This window comes from Stenella coeruleoalba, assembly GCF_951394435.1.
Source record: "Stenella coeruleoalba genome assembly, chromosome: 1".
Lineage (NCBI taxonomy): Eukaryota > Metazoa > Chordata > Mammalia > Artiodactyla > Delphinidae > Stenella > Stenella coeruleoalba.
The window spans coordinates 64,808,384-64,823,246 of NC_137169.1; positions in this window are offsets into that span (position 1 = coordinate 64,808,384).

Here is a 14,863-nt window from a genome sequence, read left to right on the forward strand (position 1 = left end):
CCCTCCATCTTTGTTTCCTGCTAAAGGAATAAGAACTTTTTTTTTTAACATCTTTATTGAGGTATAATTGCTTTACACTGTTGTGTTTTTACATGCTCACTCTTAATTCCAGGTAAATCAAAGAATGGCTGTTTCACTCACTGCTACACAACAATAAGCTCTTCAGGTCCTCACAAAACTCAAGGACAGAGAAACTAGCCACTAACATGTTGTAGGTGACATCAGATAATGTGATATAAGCAGGAATGACCCAACCACAAATACATTGCAAATAAACCATCAGAGATCATTATTTTGTCAGAAAACTACTCCTTTCTACTTGTGTTTAGTAAAAAAAAAAAAAAAAAAAAAAAGGAAGCTTTTTCTAAAATTCTAGTTTTTAAAACATAAAATGTGACTAGAAGAGGGAAATTGTAGGCCTCATTTTAGCTATATACATTTAAGAATAAGGTTACCAGGAAGCCAGTCAGAATGATTGGAAAGGAGAGAGAAAAGGACATGCCCCATGAATAAAGTAATCTATTCAATGTAAGGAATGACAGGATGCCAACAACAGACAGTGTATGAAGAATGACTTCCCTCAATTTATGAAGAAGGGGTAGAGGTAAGCAGGCCGTATATTATTTGCTAAAAGTACCTGGAGAGATGGGTAGAGTTTTACCTTTACTGCTTTCAAGTAAAGACTTCTTTAAAGTACATGATTGATTTTGAAATGGGATGGGCAGGAAAGCTTTCCACTGAACTGAGAAAATAAAGAAAATTGGAACATTTTATTCACTTACTCAACATCTGAGTAATTTAAGAAGTAGTGGCTTTTAAAATCAAGAGCAAAATTTTATTTTGTAATATGCTGTCAGAACCAATGTGCCTTTAATTCAGCCATTTCTGCATATCACTTCTCATGACTTTGGCTACAACCAAATGTAATATTTCTAAGTTAAATGACTTTATAGATATTAGCAAATGACATACCTTAGAGAGGTAAGTATTATCTTGAGGCTACAGGGTCAAGGTAAGGCCTCTTGACCTATAAAATATACCAAAACTTACTCCTTCTCTACTTCAGATTAAGGGATGAATGTACTTTCTTTTAACCCCAAAATAGCATAACGCATGTAAAATAGGTAAATAAATTAAACTTTATTTTAAAATCTGTCATAACTAAAAGGAACACTAAAAGAATTAAATCTCAGTAGTGAGATTTAAAAATAGGTTGCATAAATATAAATATTTACTCCAATGAGCAGCTCAGTCATCAGCATTTATTCCAGTTTTCAGAGCATGAAGTAAAATTAAGTTGGTGGTTAACTAGCATTTCAAATTATAAAATCAATGTTAAGCCCTCTTTGAGCATAAATATAGGGACTACGAATTTCAAATAGGATCAAGTACCTCTCCTTAACAATCCCTAAAGGGGTTCTTTTAACATGAAAACGTGTAACAACAACAACAAGATTAATTCAAATGCCTTGAATCCTTGCTATGGAGTGAGCACTAAATAGTTCACCCACATTTAATGTAAGTATAAACAATCACAGTAAACTATGTCATGCACAGGCCCACATTCAGTGTGCCTATTGATCAATCCTCACTAGCAACTGGCGGGGCTCTAAGCCTGGGGTGACTTTACATTCTAATTTTGTGTTTGAGAAAGCTTCTTTGTAATAGTGCCCCTTTTATTCTCAAAAGAGTCGTAGCTTAGATCACACTTTTATGGCTACATTACCTAAGCCCCAAGTGGTTGATATGGTGCCTCTCAGCATGAATTCTCTTATTTTCTTGTTTTCTACATGGCTTATCTCTAGTCGACCCATACTAGTCTGGCCCTCCTGGGTAACATTATTAATATACTTATTAATATTTATTCCTCTCCCATAAAGAGATCAACAAGTACATGTCTTATGATCTTATTTCAGTTAGTAATTGCTATCACTTAGATGTGTGTAACCCACATTCTTCCAGATGTCAAAATGCGCGATGCACTCTAAGCTTCCATGATTTGGGGCTGCATTCACCTGCCTTAAAACTCTCCACCATCACTCAAAATAACTTTCCTCTATTTTTGCCTTCGTTCTTAATTGTCCCCCACCCCAAGGCATCAGCAACAATATAATTGTATATAATTAAAATTGAACTCCAGAATAAAGTACAAAACTCCCCACCCAGGATAAATTGCTGCATGGATGAGGCCTTTGCTATTTACTTCTTCATGCCCACGATGGATTAGTTATACCTGGGAGTCAGAAAAGATATTTGGAGGCTGAAATAATCCCTTGGACACTACAGTTAAGATTTTTTTTGGTAGAAAGGAGCTGGATCTGAGTTGCTCAGGCCCAATTCTTGGATGCTGACTCAGGGACATTGCGAATGTTCACACACAATCCTGAGCAGTCTCTCATACAATACCAGCCCAGCCTCCAGCAACCTGTGTGTTTCAAGTTTCTTAGCAGAGCCCCAAAACCGAGAGCTAGACTAGACCTGTAATCACTGTAAGAAGAGAGGCTTCCCTGTCTGAGAAGATCTGGGTGGTGGGAACGACAAGAGTTATCATGATAAAGGCAGCAGCACAAAGTGAAAAGTCGTGATGACAAATGCCATCAGCGAAGCTGGTAGCCACACCTGAGGCATCAGAGCTGGTCATTTCTGACAGCTTCTGACAGCAGCAATAGCTGCTACAGAAGATAGCCAGGGGTAGATAGAATGGAGACTATATCAGCAAGGGTAGCCAGAAATCATCAACTTCTACTAGTGGTGGGAAGATGGCAGGGGATGGGGCATGAGGAGAATGGGGTTTGGAGTTAAAAACCACCTTGTCAGATCCCTATTCTCTGAAGTCACCAAGGTTGGTGTGACCTGTAGAAATAAGGGTATTTGGGATAATGATCAGTTATCTACTTCACTTATAGCTCTTAGGCAAACACAAGCTTTCTGACACTTAACAGTAGCAAGGAAACGATTCCCACGGTAGCCTAGAGAGTTGTATATATCTATCTCATGATGGTTAAGCAAAAATTGAAGGGAAAAAGAACATCTGTTGAAAGCCTTTCCATAACTTTGTCATTTAATACTCACACCAACACTGCAAGTTTTGTAATCAGGAAACCCATTTTGTAGATGACTAAAATAGGTCTTGGAAAGATTTAAGTGATTTGCCTAAGTACACAAATAAGGACATAGCTGAGATGTGAACGCAGGTCTGACTAACTCCAAAGCCAATGCTCTTTCCATTTAGACCCTGATGCCTCCCAGGGAATCTGAGACAAATGATGGCAACAATCACCACAGACACCCAGCCCAGCTCCCAGTCTACCTTCTGCCCCCTGCAGAGGGAAGCAGATGTCAAGCAAAATATCCATAGTTCTGGGCTCTGAAACCTTCCATTTCTGAAACTGAAATCCAAAAACCGAGAAGTTGCTGACACTGCTGCTGAGTTCTGCCAAGTCCCTTGCTCTGAGGGCAGTTTGGTGTAAAGAATGTTGATAATCACTGTAAATGGAGGAGTATGACTCTCAGCCCGGGAAATGAGGCTAGTGCATAAGTAGTTTTGGCAGCAGCATCTATACTGTGGTACTGGGAGGTACATGCTTTTCACATAGAAAATAAAAAATAAAAATAAACAGATTGTCTGGAAATCTTCCAGCACCCCCCATCTGACCCCCAGGGCTTATAACACAGTGTTCTCAGTCCCAAATGTGGTTTTCCCTGTTAAATGCTTTCAGAAACCAGGTGAGGTATTTGTTGCTCTGGTGGATAGTGATTTTATCTCAAGGGTACTGGTGAGGTACCGGGGAGTGATGTGATTTTGGTTGCTGCAAGTCCAAAGGGGGAAATGAGGTTCTTTCAGAGGCAAACAGCATCTGCAGTTTCACATGGAAGATGGATGTCCCAAAGAAAGATAGCCTTTCCCAGACAGGGTAACATAGTGGGAAGTCTCTTTAAGCCCCTCACTGATGTCAAAGAATGAAGGAGAGTTTGGAAGAATCACAAGCATGGGAGGTCAGTTTCACTCTTTAGTTGGCAGGTAATTCTTTACATGTTTGAATTGACATCAGGGTGGTTTTCTCTAACGTCAACATGAACAAGGACTGACTTGTGCCTAAAATATCATTACATTGAAGCTACGAGAATATTCCTAATGAGTGGGAATCCACTTCTAATATTTCTTTTATGTATCTTTTCATAGTTAAATCTGTGGAAAAAGAAAATACTTCCATATCGGCACTAAAATGTATTGAGCATATATTCTGTTCTGTTCTCTGTGGTAGGCTTTTAAGTGTATTTTCTCAGTTACTCTTTTTTTTTTTTTTTGCAGTACGCGGGCCTCTCACTGTTGTGGCCTCTCCCGTTGCGGAGTACAGGCTCCGGATGCGCAGGCTCAGCGGCCATGGCTCACAGGTCCAGCCACTCCACGGCATGAGGGATCCTCCCGGACCGGGGCACGAACCCGTGTCCCCTGCATCGGCAGGTGGACTCTCAACCACTGCGCCACCAGGGAAGCCCTCTCAGTTACTCTTTACAAAATACTTGCAAAGTATTTTACAGATAATAGTTGATATTTATTGAGCATTTAGTCTTCCCTATTTGGAGTTGCTTGTATATATTAATTAGCTTAATCCTCCATAAAGTAATATGATTTGCTCCATTTTATAGACAGAAATAGAAATAATGAGGAAGGAGTGATTACTTAGATATAATAATAGCCATCATATACTAAAAATTACTCTATGACAGGCACTGCTCTAAATACTTTTCATGTATTAAATAACTCTGTGAAACAAGTACTATTGTTATACCCATTTTACACATGAAGCATTTGGAGAGGTTAAGCAATTTGCCCAAAATTACACAGCCAGTGAGGATTAAAATCCAGTCAGTTGGATTTCAATATCTAGTATTTTAACCTCTGAATAATATTTCCTCACAACTTAGTAAAGTAAGACTCAGAGAAGTTCAATAAACCATCTAAGTTCACACAGTTATAAAGAATAGACTGAACCCAGTCCCAGGATTTTGCTTGTTTGTTTGCTTTTGTTTCTTACTTCAAAGTCCATGTTTTTCCACTTCACCACCAAGTTGCCTTTCTAAGGAGTATTTCTTTGGAAATGAAATTTTACCATAAAGCCCACATTACAAACTCTCAATTATCAACACCCATTGAGTTCTTTTGTGTATATAACATGGAAAAGAGACATTCCTGGGCCTGAAAACCTTGCTTTTTAGGCACACTGAAAGGCTGAAGATGGTACTTTGAAGTTAACAAAACTGTGCAAGGTGTTATGAACAGGGAAAAGAAAATTGGCACTTTTGTCTTAGGCAGAGATAATATGACTTGAAATGGTTCTTTTTAATCTAACTTTCATGACAGGATATGAAAATAAAATGTTGTTTTCTCTAAGAAACAGTATTTCCTAAGTCAGCTACACAACTGAATGGCCAAATATCTGATCCAGCCTGAAGCAAATTTTCAAATGACTTATTCAGGTATATAAGCATGAATTCATAATGATGGCAAAACAATTGATCTCTTCTTACACATATTAGTATGCTCATATTCATCCCTTTCTAGTCCTGAGATAGATGCATAAAAATATATCCATTTGTATTTCTATAAAGACATTCTTAAATGGGACTTAAAAAAATTTTTTTTTAACTGATGTATAGGATTTACAATGTTGTGGTTTCTAAAAATTTTTTTTTAATGGGACTTTTAAACTGAAGTAAGCAACATGCTGTATCACTTACACATTTTGTTTTGGCATGAATCCACAAGTCATCTTTTATTAGTGGAAGTGCATTCTGAAGTTTTATTGATTATTTACATCTCTTAAAACTCTGATGAGTACATTTTCAATGTAATTTGTATTCCTTTATCATTTGCTTTTCAATTCTTTCATATTATTGTCTGTGATGAGTTGAAGTCAAATGCAAGGACTAATTTCGTACAGAATACATAAGCCATGCCCTCACCCTATCATGAAATAGATACAACACCAAACCCTTAAATGCTAACCTAAGTTTTGATTTAAATGCATGCAGCTTTCCTAATTCCAAATTCAATCTAGGCTAGAGTCAAATGTGAAATATAATTTTATAGATGTGTGCTATCAAGACCGTACCTTCCCATCATACCTGTAATTGACACTGAGATGGCTCAAAGGAAAAAAAAAATATTGTGAGAGAGAGAATTAATACCATCTTTATTAGGATCTGAATATTCTGTATGCTTCTTACAGGCTGTATCACTCAATTCATTTGTCATGTACTTATTGGTAACTACTTATACAGGATTATCTAGAGTAAACTTAAATTTAAATATATGAATTATATGTACAACTAATGCAAGTTGCATTATGTTGTAATTATTTATGCATACACTTATATTCTTTATTAAATGATAATATCTTGAAGGCTAGAGATCAATATCTTAAGTAACTTTGTATCCTATATTGTGCATTAGTACAGTGCTTTGTATACAATATATTGTCAAATACATATTAAATAACTAAATAGTCATTTGTTATTTGGAATTGGATTTGGCTGAATACACTGTAATAGAAAAATCCAAAAATAACAGTGGCTTAAACAAGATTAAATGATATATATTTTTCATGTTAAAAAAAAGATTATATAGGTAGGCAGTCCAAGAGTGGTATAATAGCTTCATAATGTCTTGCTATTCTGTCATTTACAGAGCATTGCCTCAATATCTGGAGTGGTTGCCTGAACCCAGCCATCATATCTGTATTCCAGGGAGCAGAAAGAAAGGAGAAAAGAATATCATGGCTCCTCCTTTGAAACAGGTTTCCAAGGAATCCTGAATCACACTTTCAGTTAGATTTTACTGAACAAAACTTAGTCACATGGCCACACCTACCACAAAGAAAACTGGTAAATGTAGTTCCATAGGGTGATGTACTGGTGTTTCAAAATTTAATTGATAAATTATAAAATTACTATGAAGGAATATTAGGGAAGGCATATATCAGTCTGTTACAAGTACCCATTTAAGATGAACAAAGCTAACTATTTCTAATGGAATATTTGAGAGTATATTCCAAATCTTTAACATTAATTTTAACTTTCAGTTTTTTCTGTTTGTTGCACTTCAGCAGCAGCTGATTAGCCACATATCATATGTCAGACACACTTCTCAGCATTAGAAACAGTTTCTTTGAGGAATTATGACTAAAGTAGTCAGGACGTTTTATATTGACAGTGACAGAAACCCTATATATATATATATATCTCCTCTTGTCATATCCAGTGAAACAAGAGATGGCTAGATTATACAACTTAGGCTACTACTGATATTTATTCATTCATAAAAATGTATTTAGTGACTACTGTACACCAAGCATCATTCTAGGGATGCAGCAGTATAATAGACAAAAAAATTCCTGCTCTCATGAGCTTGTATTACAGTGCAGGGAAACAGAAAATACCCAATGAAAGTAAGTAAAATATGTGTTTGTCAGAAGGTGATAAGTGCAAAGAGAAAAATAATAAAGAAGGAAAGGAGGTTATAGAATGTCAGGAGGATGGAAATTCTAGGTGGGGCAAGCAGAGAGGGCCTCTCTGAGAAAATGGCATTTGAAGGAAGGAGGTGAGATAGCAAGTCATCCAGTATTTATACAAGAGCATTCTGGGCAGAGAGAATAGCAAGTGCCAAAGTCCTTCTGGCTGCTGTGTTGCAAATAGATGAGGCATGGGGCATGAAACACAGAAACTAGTTAATCCAGGAGAGAGGTGATGGTGGCTTGGACCAGAGTAGTAGCATTGGAAATATTGAAGAGTAGCCAAATTCTGGATAAGTTTTGTAGATGGTGCTTGACAGGATTTGTTCTGAGAGACTTGATGTGACTTATGAGTGAAAGAAAGAAATCAAGGATGGCTTCAAGGTTTCAGCCAAGGCAGCTATAAGGATAGTGATATCATTTACTGAGATGGCGAAGACTAGATGAAAAAAAGCCATTGGGAAGAAAATCCCAGAGACAAGGGAATATAGAAAATTCTCTGTTGAACTTCTCTGTTGATATTCTAATTTCTCTCTAAAGCCTCTTGTCAAGTTGAGCATTTAGATTTGCTGTTCACTGTGCCTATACTTTAGGGGGCCATGACACGGCCTTCCCCTGGCCACACCCCTTCTCATAGGGTGAGGCTTCCATGGAACAAAGATGATGTGTCACTCAGCCTCTTCTTCTAGATTCGTCTCCACGTAGGATTCTGGGATTCAGTGTTAAATGCCCCAAATCCACTCCCATGGTCTATATAGATGTCCATCTTTCTAAGAGCAGGCCAGACTATCGACACCTGTACTTCTAGGCCAAGTGCATAGCTGAGGGATGGCTGAATGTGGGGTAGGAGGGGTTGTGGATTGAGTTTGGGGTGAGGTACCCACACACATCTGGGCTAGGCCCTTTGCCGAGTGGGACACAGGCAGGCGTGGGAAGAGAATGGGGGCAAGCCACAGGCTAGTGGTTTTCTCCACTCTGCCCCACATTCTGGCATGGAACTCTGAAGGGTCAGAATTCTAAATTTAATGCCATCCTTATAGGTCATTATAAAAGTATATTTATCGAGGTAAGAAGACAGTACATATTTTAATCAACAGTTTGATGGCTTGACTTAAATATTTAGATATATGGTATGTGGGCCTCCATATACACCCTCACTCCAGGCCTGAAAATTATAGACTTTGGCCTATGTTGTTGAACATGCTGACATTAGTATCAGATATATTTATTTTTGCAGATGGAACCCTGAGAAGTAGGGTCAGGCCTGCACTGCTGTATATAATGTCATAACTTTCTTCTTCTCTGGTAACAGACATGGATTTATTTTTTTCATACGAGACTCTAAAAGGAGTTCTCTCTATATGTACTCCCATAGTCCTGAGCTCAGTGTTGAGAACCCATGCTAAGTGTTGGTAAACTACTGATCCTCCCTAGTCTCAGTTTCCACACTTTTAAAAGGAGGCCAACACTTACCTCAAAGGCTGCTGTGAGAAAAAGTAAGTAAAATAATAAAGTAAATAAGTAAAATGCTAAGCGTGCTGCCTCACACATAGTAAGCACTTATGTGATTGTTGTTGTTCTATTCTCAGTAAACAGCATCTTACATTTTTATGCATTCTTAACTTCTAGAAAAATATAAATAAGTGCAGAAGCGAAGGGAGAATTTAAGTGTTTTTCTAATGTCAGCTGAATTCTCTCTCCTTTGAAAACGTGGGAGAACATCTAGATGGAGTTCAGTAACTCTTGTATTCAGTTGCAGGAGCTAGTGCTGTGCTTTATTTTGAGTCAAATACAGAATTCCCATTAGTGTTGATGGTAATTACCCCTACAAAACAAAGCATGATGAGTGGAGCCCCTGCTGAGGAATTACTTTAATGACTTTGAACTTTAAGAAAGAAACTCAAAAAGCTACACATGATGACAACCTCAGGGCCTGAATTTCTGGCTGCCTCCCTAACTACTATTTTCAATTGGTGGTTCTGAGTGGGTCACTTCTGGGGCCATGTTGTTCTTTATGACCAAACAGTGGAAAGCACATTCCAGAAAAAGTGCCTCAAATTAGGAACTCAACATTTGATGGTTCATATGGTACAGATTCCTTGTCTACTGTAAAATGCCCCAGATATCAACTCAAAATCCAATCTATATCATAGCCAATCTATAGTAGTGCTGGTACAGCAGCAGTAGTAGAAATTGTAATATAACGTCCACCTTATATTATTATCATTATATATTTCTGATCACCAATCTAAACTGGGATTTCAACTCTAATTAGCATTTTTAGTATGATCTGACTGTGTTCCTGTTATGACATTCTCCTATTCACCATGAAACTATCTTCTCTATTGTTCAGAGTCTTCATTGAACTATGCTGGGAAACAAACCACACAGGTGTGAAAACAAATTTCTAATCTATTAAGTTAAATTATACTAAATAAAACTTTTTATTAAAAATAGAACTATCATATGACCCACCAATCCTTCTTCTGGGTATATGTCCAAAAGAATTGAAAGCAGAGTCTTGAAAAGATATTTGAACATCTATGTTTATAACCACACTATTCACAATAGTCAAGATGTGGAAGCAACCGAAAAGTCAACGGATGGATGAATGGATAAACAAAATGTGGCACGTACATACAAATGGAATATTATTCAGCCTTAAAAAGGAGGGAATCCAGGCTTCCCTGGTGGCACAGTGGTTGAGAGTCCGCCTGCCAATGCAGGGGACACGGGTTCGTGCCCCGGTCCGGGAGGATCCCACATGCCACAGAGCGGCTGAGCCCGTGAGCCATGGCCGCTGGGCCTGTGCGTCTGGAGCCTGTGCTCCGCAACGGGAGAGGCCACAACAGTGAGAGGCCCGCGTACCGCAAAAAAAAAAAAAAAAAAAAAAAAAGGAGGGAATCCTGTCATATGCTACAGCACGGATAAACCTTGAGGACATTGTGCTAAGTGAAATACGCCAGTCACGAAAAAGCAAATGATGAATTATTCCACTTATATGAGGTATCTAAGGTAGTCCAATTCAGAGAAACAGAAAGTTGAATGGTGGTCACAAGAGGCAGGTGGAAGGGGGAAAAGAGGAATTGTTTAATGGGTATATAGTTTCAGATTTACAAGATGAAAGAGTTCTTGACATCTGCGTCACAACAATATAAATATACATAACACTACTGAATTATACACTTAAAAATGGTTAAGAGAGTATTTTTTACATTTTTTATCACAAAAAAACCCTGAAAAACAAACAAGCAGAAAAAGAAAAAACTTTTTTGCTCTGCTTATAGTTGTTCAACAAATATGCTTTTATGCTTATTACATTAAACACCCTGCTCAGATTCAGTATTTTGGCAGTATTTATTTAGAAATCAATATTAGAGAGTTGGTAATGTGGTAGTATAATAAAATTTAGAAACACAGCAACATAATTCTGGGTTTTATCGCCTTAAAAATGATATGTGAAGGTAATGCTCTCTATTGCTGGGGAAATCCTGTGTCAGTTTCTCCCTCTTTCCTTTATGCACACTTTAAACACCTTTCTTGATTCCGCAAGGCCAAAGCATTCACAAAAAGCATCAGCTATATAGCAAAACGGACTTTAAACAGCCTGATAGGCATTCCTTGGCCTGAGATCACTTGGACAAATTCTAGGAGGAAAGACAAATTTGGTGTTTACCTATGTACAAAAGCAGATGCATTCCTGAGAAACTGTTTTAAATGCAAAATTCTGAATGGCAAAGCATTTTCTCACTTATATTTAAAAATTGGAAAATTGTGTTTATGGAAAACATTTCCAACCTGAGACATAAGTAGTGTTCTAATTACATCTACACATGCAGTGTTTCAAGAGTGCATTTACTCCATTGGCAGAGTTCTTGGCAAAAGGCACAAACTTGGACATTCTGTCAGCAAATATTTTGCCGGTCATAAGATGACTTTGACTGGCAAAACCCCTGGCAGACCTAAAGAGTCACCAGTGAAGCCAAAGACACTCAAAATTCCTTACCTTGGACTTCCTAAACTTTTTTTAAACTGTTGTTGTTTTCTTTTTTCCTTTCTTTTTCTCTCCATCCCCTGAAGATGTCAGAAATCAGGGGTTGGCAAATATTTTCTTAATGGGGCAGACAGTAAATATTTTAGGCTTTGCAAGACATAGTCTCTGTTGCAACTATTCAATTCTGCCCTGGTAGCAGTAAACCTGCCATAAACAATAAGTAAATGAAAGGGCATGGCTGTCTTTCAATAAACCTTTACTTACAAAAACAGGTGGCAGGCTGTATTTGGCCTGTAAAGCTGTAGTTTGCTGACCCCTGTTTTAGGTCACAGTGAGGAATTTGGATTTTATTCTATTGGCAGTATAAACCATTGTGTAGTTTTAAAATAGAGGACCAAAATAATCTTACTTAGGCTTTAAAAATATCACTTTGGTTACTGTACAGAGAATGATGAAAGGGAGTAGCAAAAATGAGAGCAGGAGGCTGGTGCAATAGTCCAGGCAATATATGAAGGTGGCTTGAGCTGAAACAGTGGCAGTGAAGGTGAAATGTAGTTGAATTCAGGGCATAGGCCAGGACTGGAGAAACAATTTTGGAGTCAGTAGCATATTGATGGTATTTAAAACCGTAGAACTAGGTGAGATTACCCAGAGAAAAGCTGTAGGTTAAAAGTGTAGATAGAGAAAATAGCCAAAGACTGAACTCTGGGGCACTCTCACGTCTAAATGTGAGGAGGAATAAAATGAATCCCAGGGGTTCCGTAGATGGGTGCCCAGACCATTGTGAAAGAAGGAATGGCAGAGCGCATATGTAAACTGGTGGATTAGTAGATTTGGTGGTAGGAGAAATATAGAAGTTCTCTTCTGATTGCTTCTATATGCTCAGTGAAATTTTAAGTAAAATCACTGTTAGGTCAGAGAGGTAGAAGCAGAATGCTTGAGAAAAAAAGAGGACAAGATATAAAGTGGTCATTGTGAAAAGCAGGGAAGTGCACTTACCAGGGCACTCTTTTACTGTTGGCACTAGTGAATACACATTTGAAATTTTTTGACATAAATTCTAAAGGAAATCCATGGGCATGGGTTGTATAATTTTCTCAAGCATCATTCAGCTGTTCCAGTACAGGAAATGATGAGGTAGATATTTGGGTTTAACCAGAATTGGTTTTTTTGGCTAACTATGATAAATGGAGAGAGGTGCAAGGGGGTGATTCTGTTCTCCACATTTTCCCTCTCTTAAAGACTTCCAGAAATAATATGTTATGAAAAAGTGATTATGTATGATCACTTGCTAAGAGTGATGTCCTCACTTACCAATAAGACTTATCAGTAAATATCTATTATTTTACACCAGCTTACTTGCACTCATTGCTCTAAAATTATAAATCATCGTTAAAATAAATATACTCATGCTGCTACTCTCCTGGAGTACCCATACAGACTTGTCCACGTGAGAAATAATGGAATTGCAAATCAACATCTATTAGCTGCTCAACAGAATAACTGCCTATTTCTTTGAGGTAGCTTCCAGGGTGCCCAAAATTAATTTTTGTATACCACATAGGCTACATGTGATGCATATACACACACACATATCTACACACATATATTTAAACAGCTTTACTATATAATTGACATACCATAAACTGCACATATTTAAAGGGTACAATTTTATAAGTTTTGACATGTGTACATGTAAAACCATGATCACAATCAAAATACTGAACATATCCATCGCCTCAAAAGTTTCCTAGTGCGGGCTTCCCTGGTGGCGCAGTGGTTGAGAGTTCGCCTGCCGAGGCAGGGGACACGGGTTCGTGCCCCGGTCCGGGAAGATCCTACAGGCCGCGGAGCGGCTGGGCCCGTGAGCCATGGCCGCTGGGCCTGCGCGTCCGGAACCTGTGCTCCGCAGCGGGAGAGGCCACAGCAGTGAGAGGCCCGCGTACCACAAAAAAAAAAAAGTTTCCTAGTGCATCATTGTAATCTCTCTGTTCTATCACTTCCCAAGAAAGCACTGATCTGCTCTGTCATTAGAATTTTATTTAAATGGAATCATATAATTTGTACTTTTTATCTGACTTCTTTCATGCAGCATATTTTGAGGTTCGATTCATGTTGTTGCATGTATCAACAGTTCATTTTTATTGATGAGCAGTATTCTAATACATGGCTATACCACTATTTCTTTATCCATTCATTTCTTGATGGACATTCAGGCTGATTTCAGTTTTTGGTGATTACAAATAAAGCTGCTAAGAACATTTATTTAAAAGCCTATCTATAGACATATCTTTTCTTTTCTCTTGGGGAGATATCTAGGAATGGAATAACTGGGTAGTATGGCAAGTGTATTTCTAACTTGTAAAGAAACTGTCAAACTATCTGCTACAGCAGTTTTACATTCCCACCAGCAGTGTACGAGATTTCTAGTTGTTCCATACTCTTACCACTACTTGATATGGCCAGTCTTTTTTATATTAGAAATGTAAACAGGTGCGTAATGATATCCCATTCTGGTTTTAATTTGCAGTTCCCTAGTGACTAATAATGTTGAGCATTTTGCAGCATTTGACCGTTCGTTAATTTTGTTTGTTAATATCATTATTTATCCACATATTTCCTGGTTATCTTTTTGGTGAAGTGTCTGTTCAAGTCTTCTGTCTGTTTGTTAATTTTGTTGTTTGTTTTCTTATTGTTGAGTTCTGAGAGTCCTTTATATATTCTGAATACAAGTCCTTTACTAGACAAATGATTTGTAAACATTGTCTCCCAGGTTTTGGTTTATTTTTTCCAGTCTTTTGAAGTTTAAAAATTAAGACCAAATTACCAGTTTGTTCTTTGGTGTCATATCTAAGAAATCTTTGACTAACTTAAGATCACAAAGTATTTTTCCTATGTTTTCTTCTAGAAATTTTATAGTTTTACATTGATCTATTTTGAGTTAATTTTTGTATATAATGTGAGGTACGTATCCAAGTTCTTTTACACACACACATAGATAAATATTCAATTTTTCCACTACTATTTGCTGAAAAGGTTATTGTTTCTCCACTCTATTGGTTTGCACCTTTGTGAAAAATCAGTTGCCCATATAAGTGTAGATTTATTTTTGAAATTCCTATTCTGTTCCATTGGTCTATTTGTCTAAATTTATCCAATACAATGCTGTTTTGATTATTGTAGCTTTGTAATAATTCTTGAAATCAGATAATGTTAGCCTTCATCTTTGTTTTTTTTTTTTCCAAATTGTTTGGTCTATTCTACATACTTTGTATTTCCAAATGAATTTTTGAATCAGTTTGTCAATTCTACAAAAATACAAAAAAAAATCTGCTGGAATTTTGACTGGGATTTT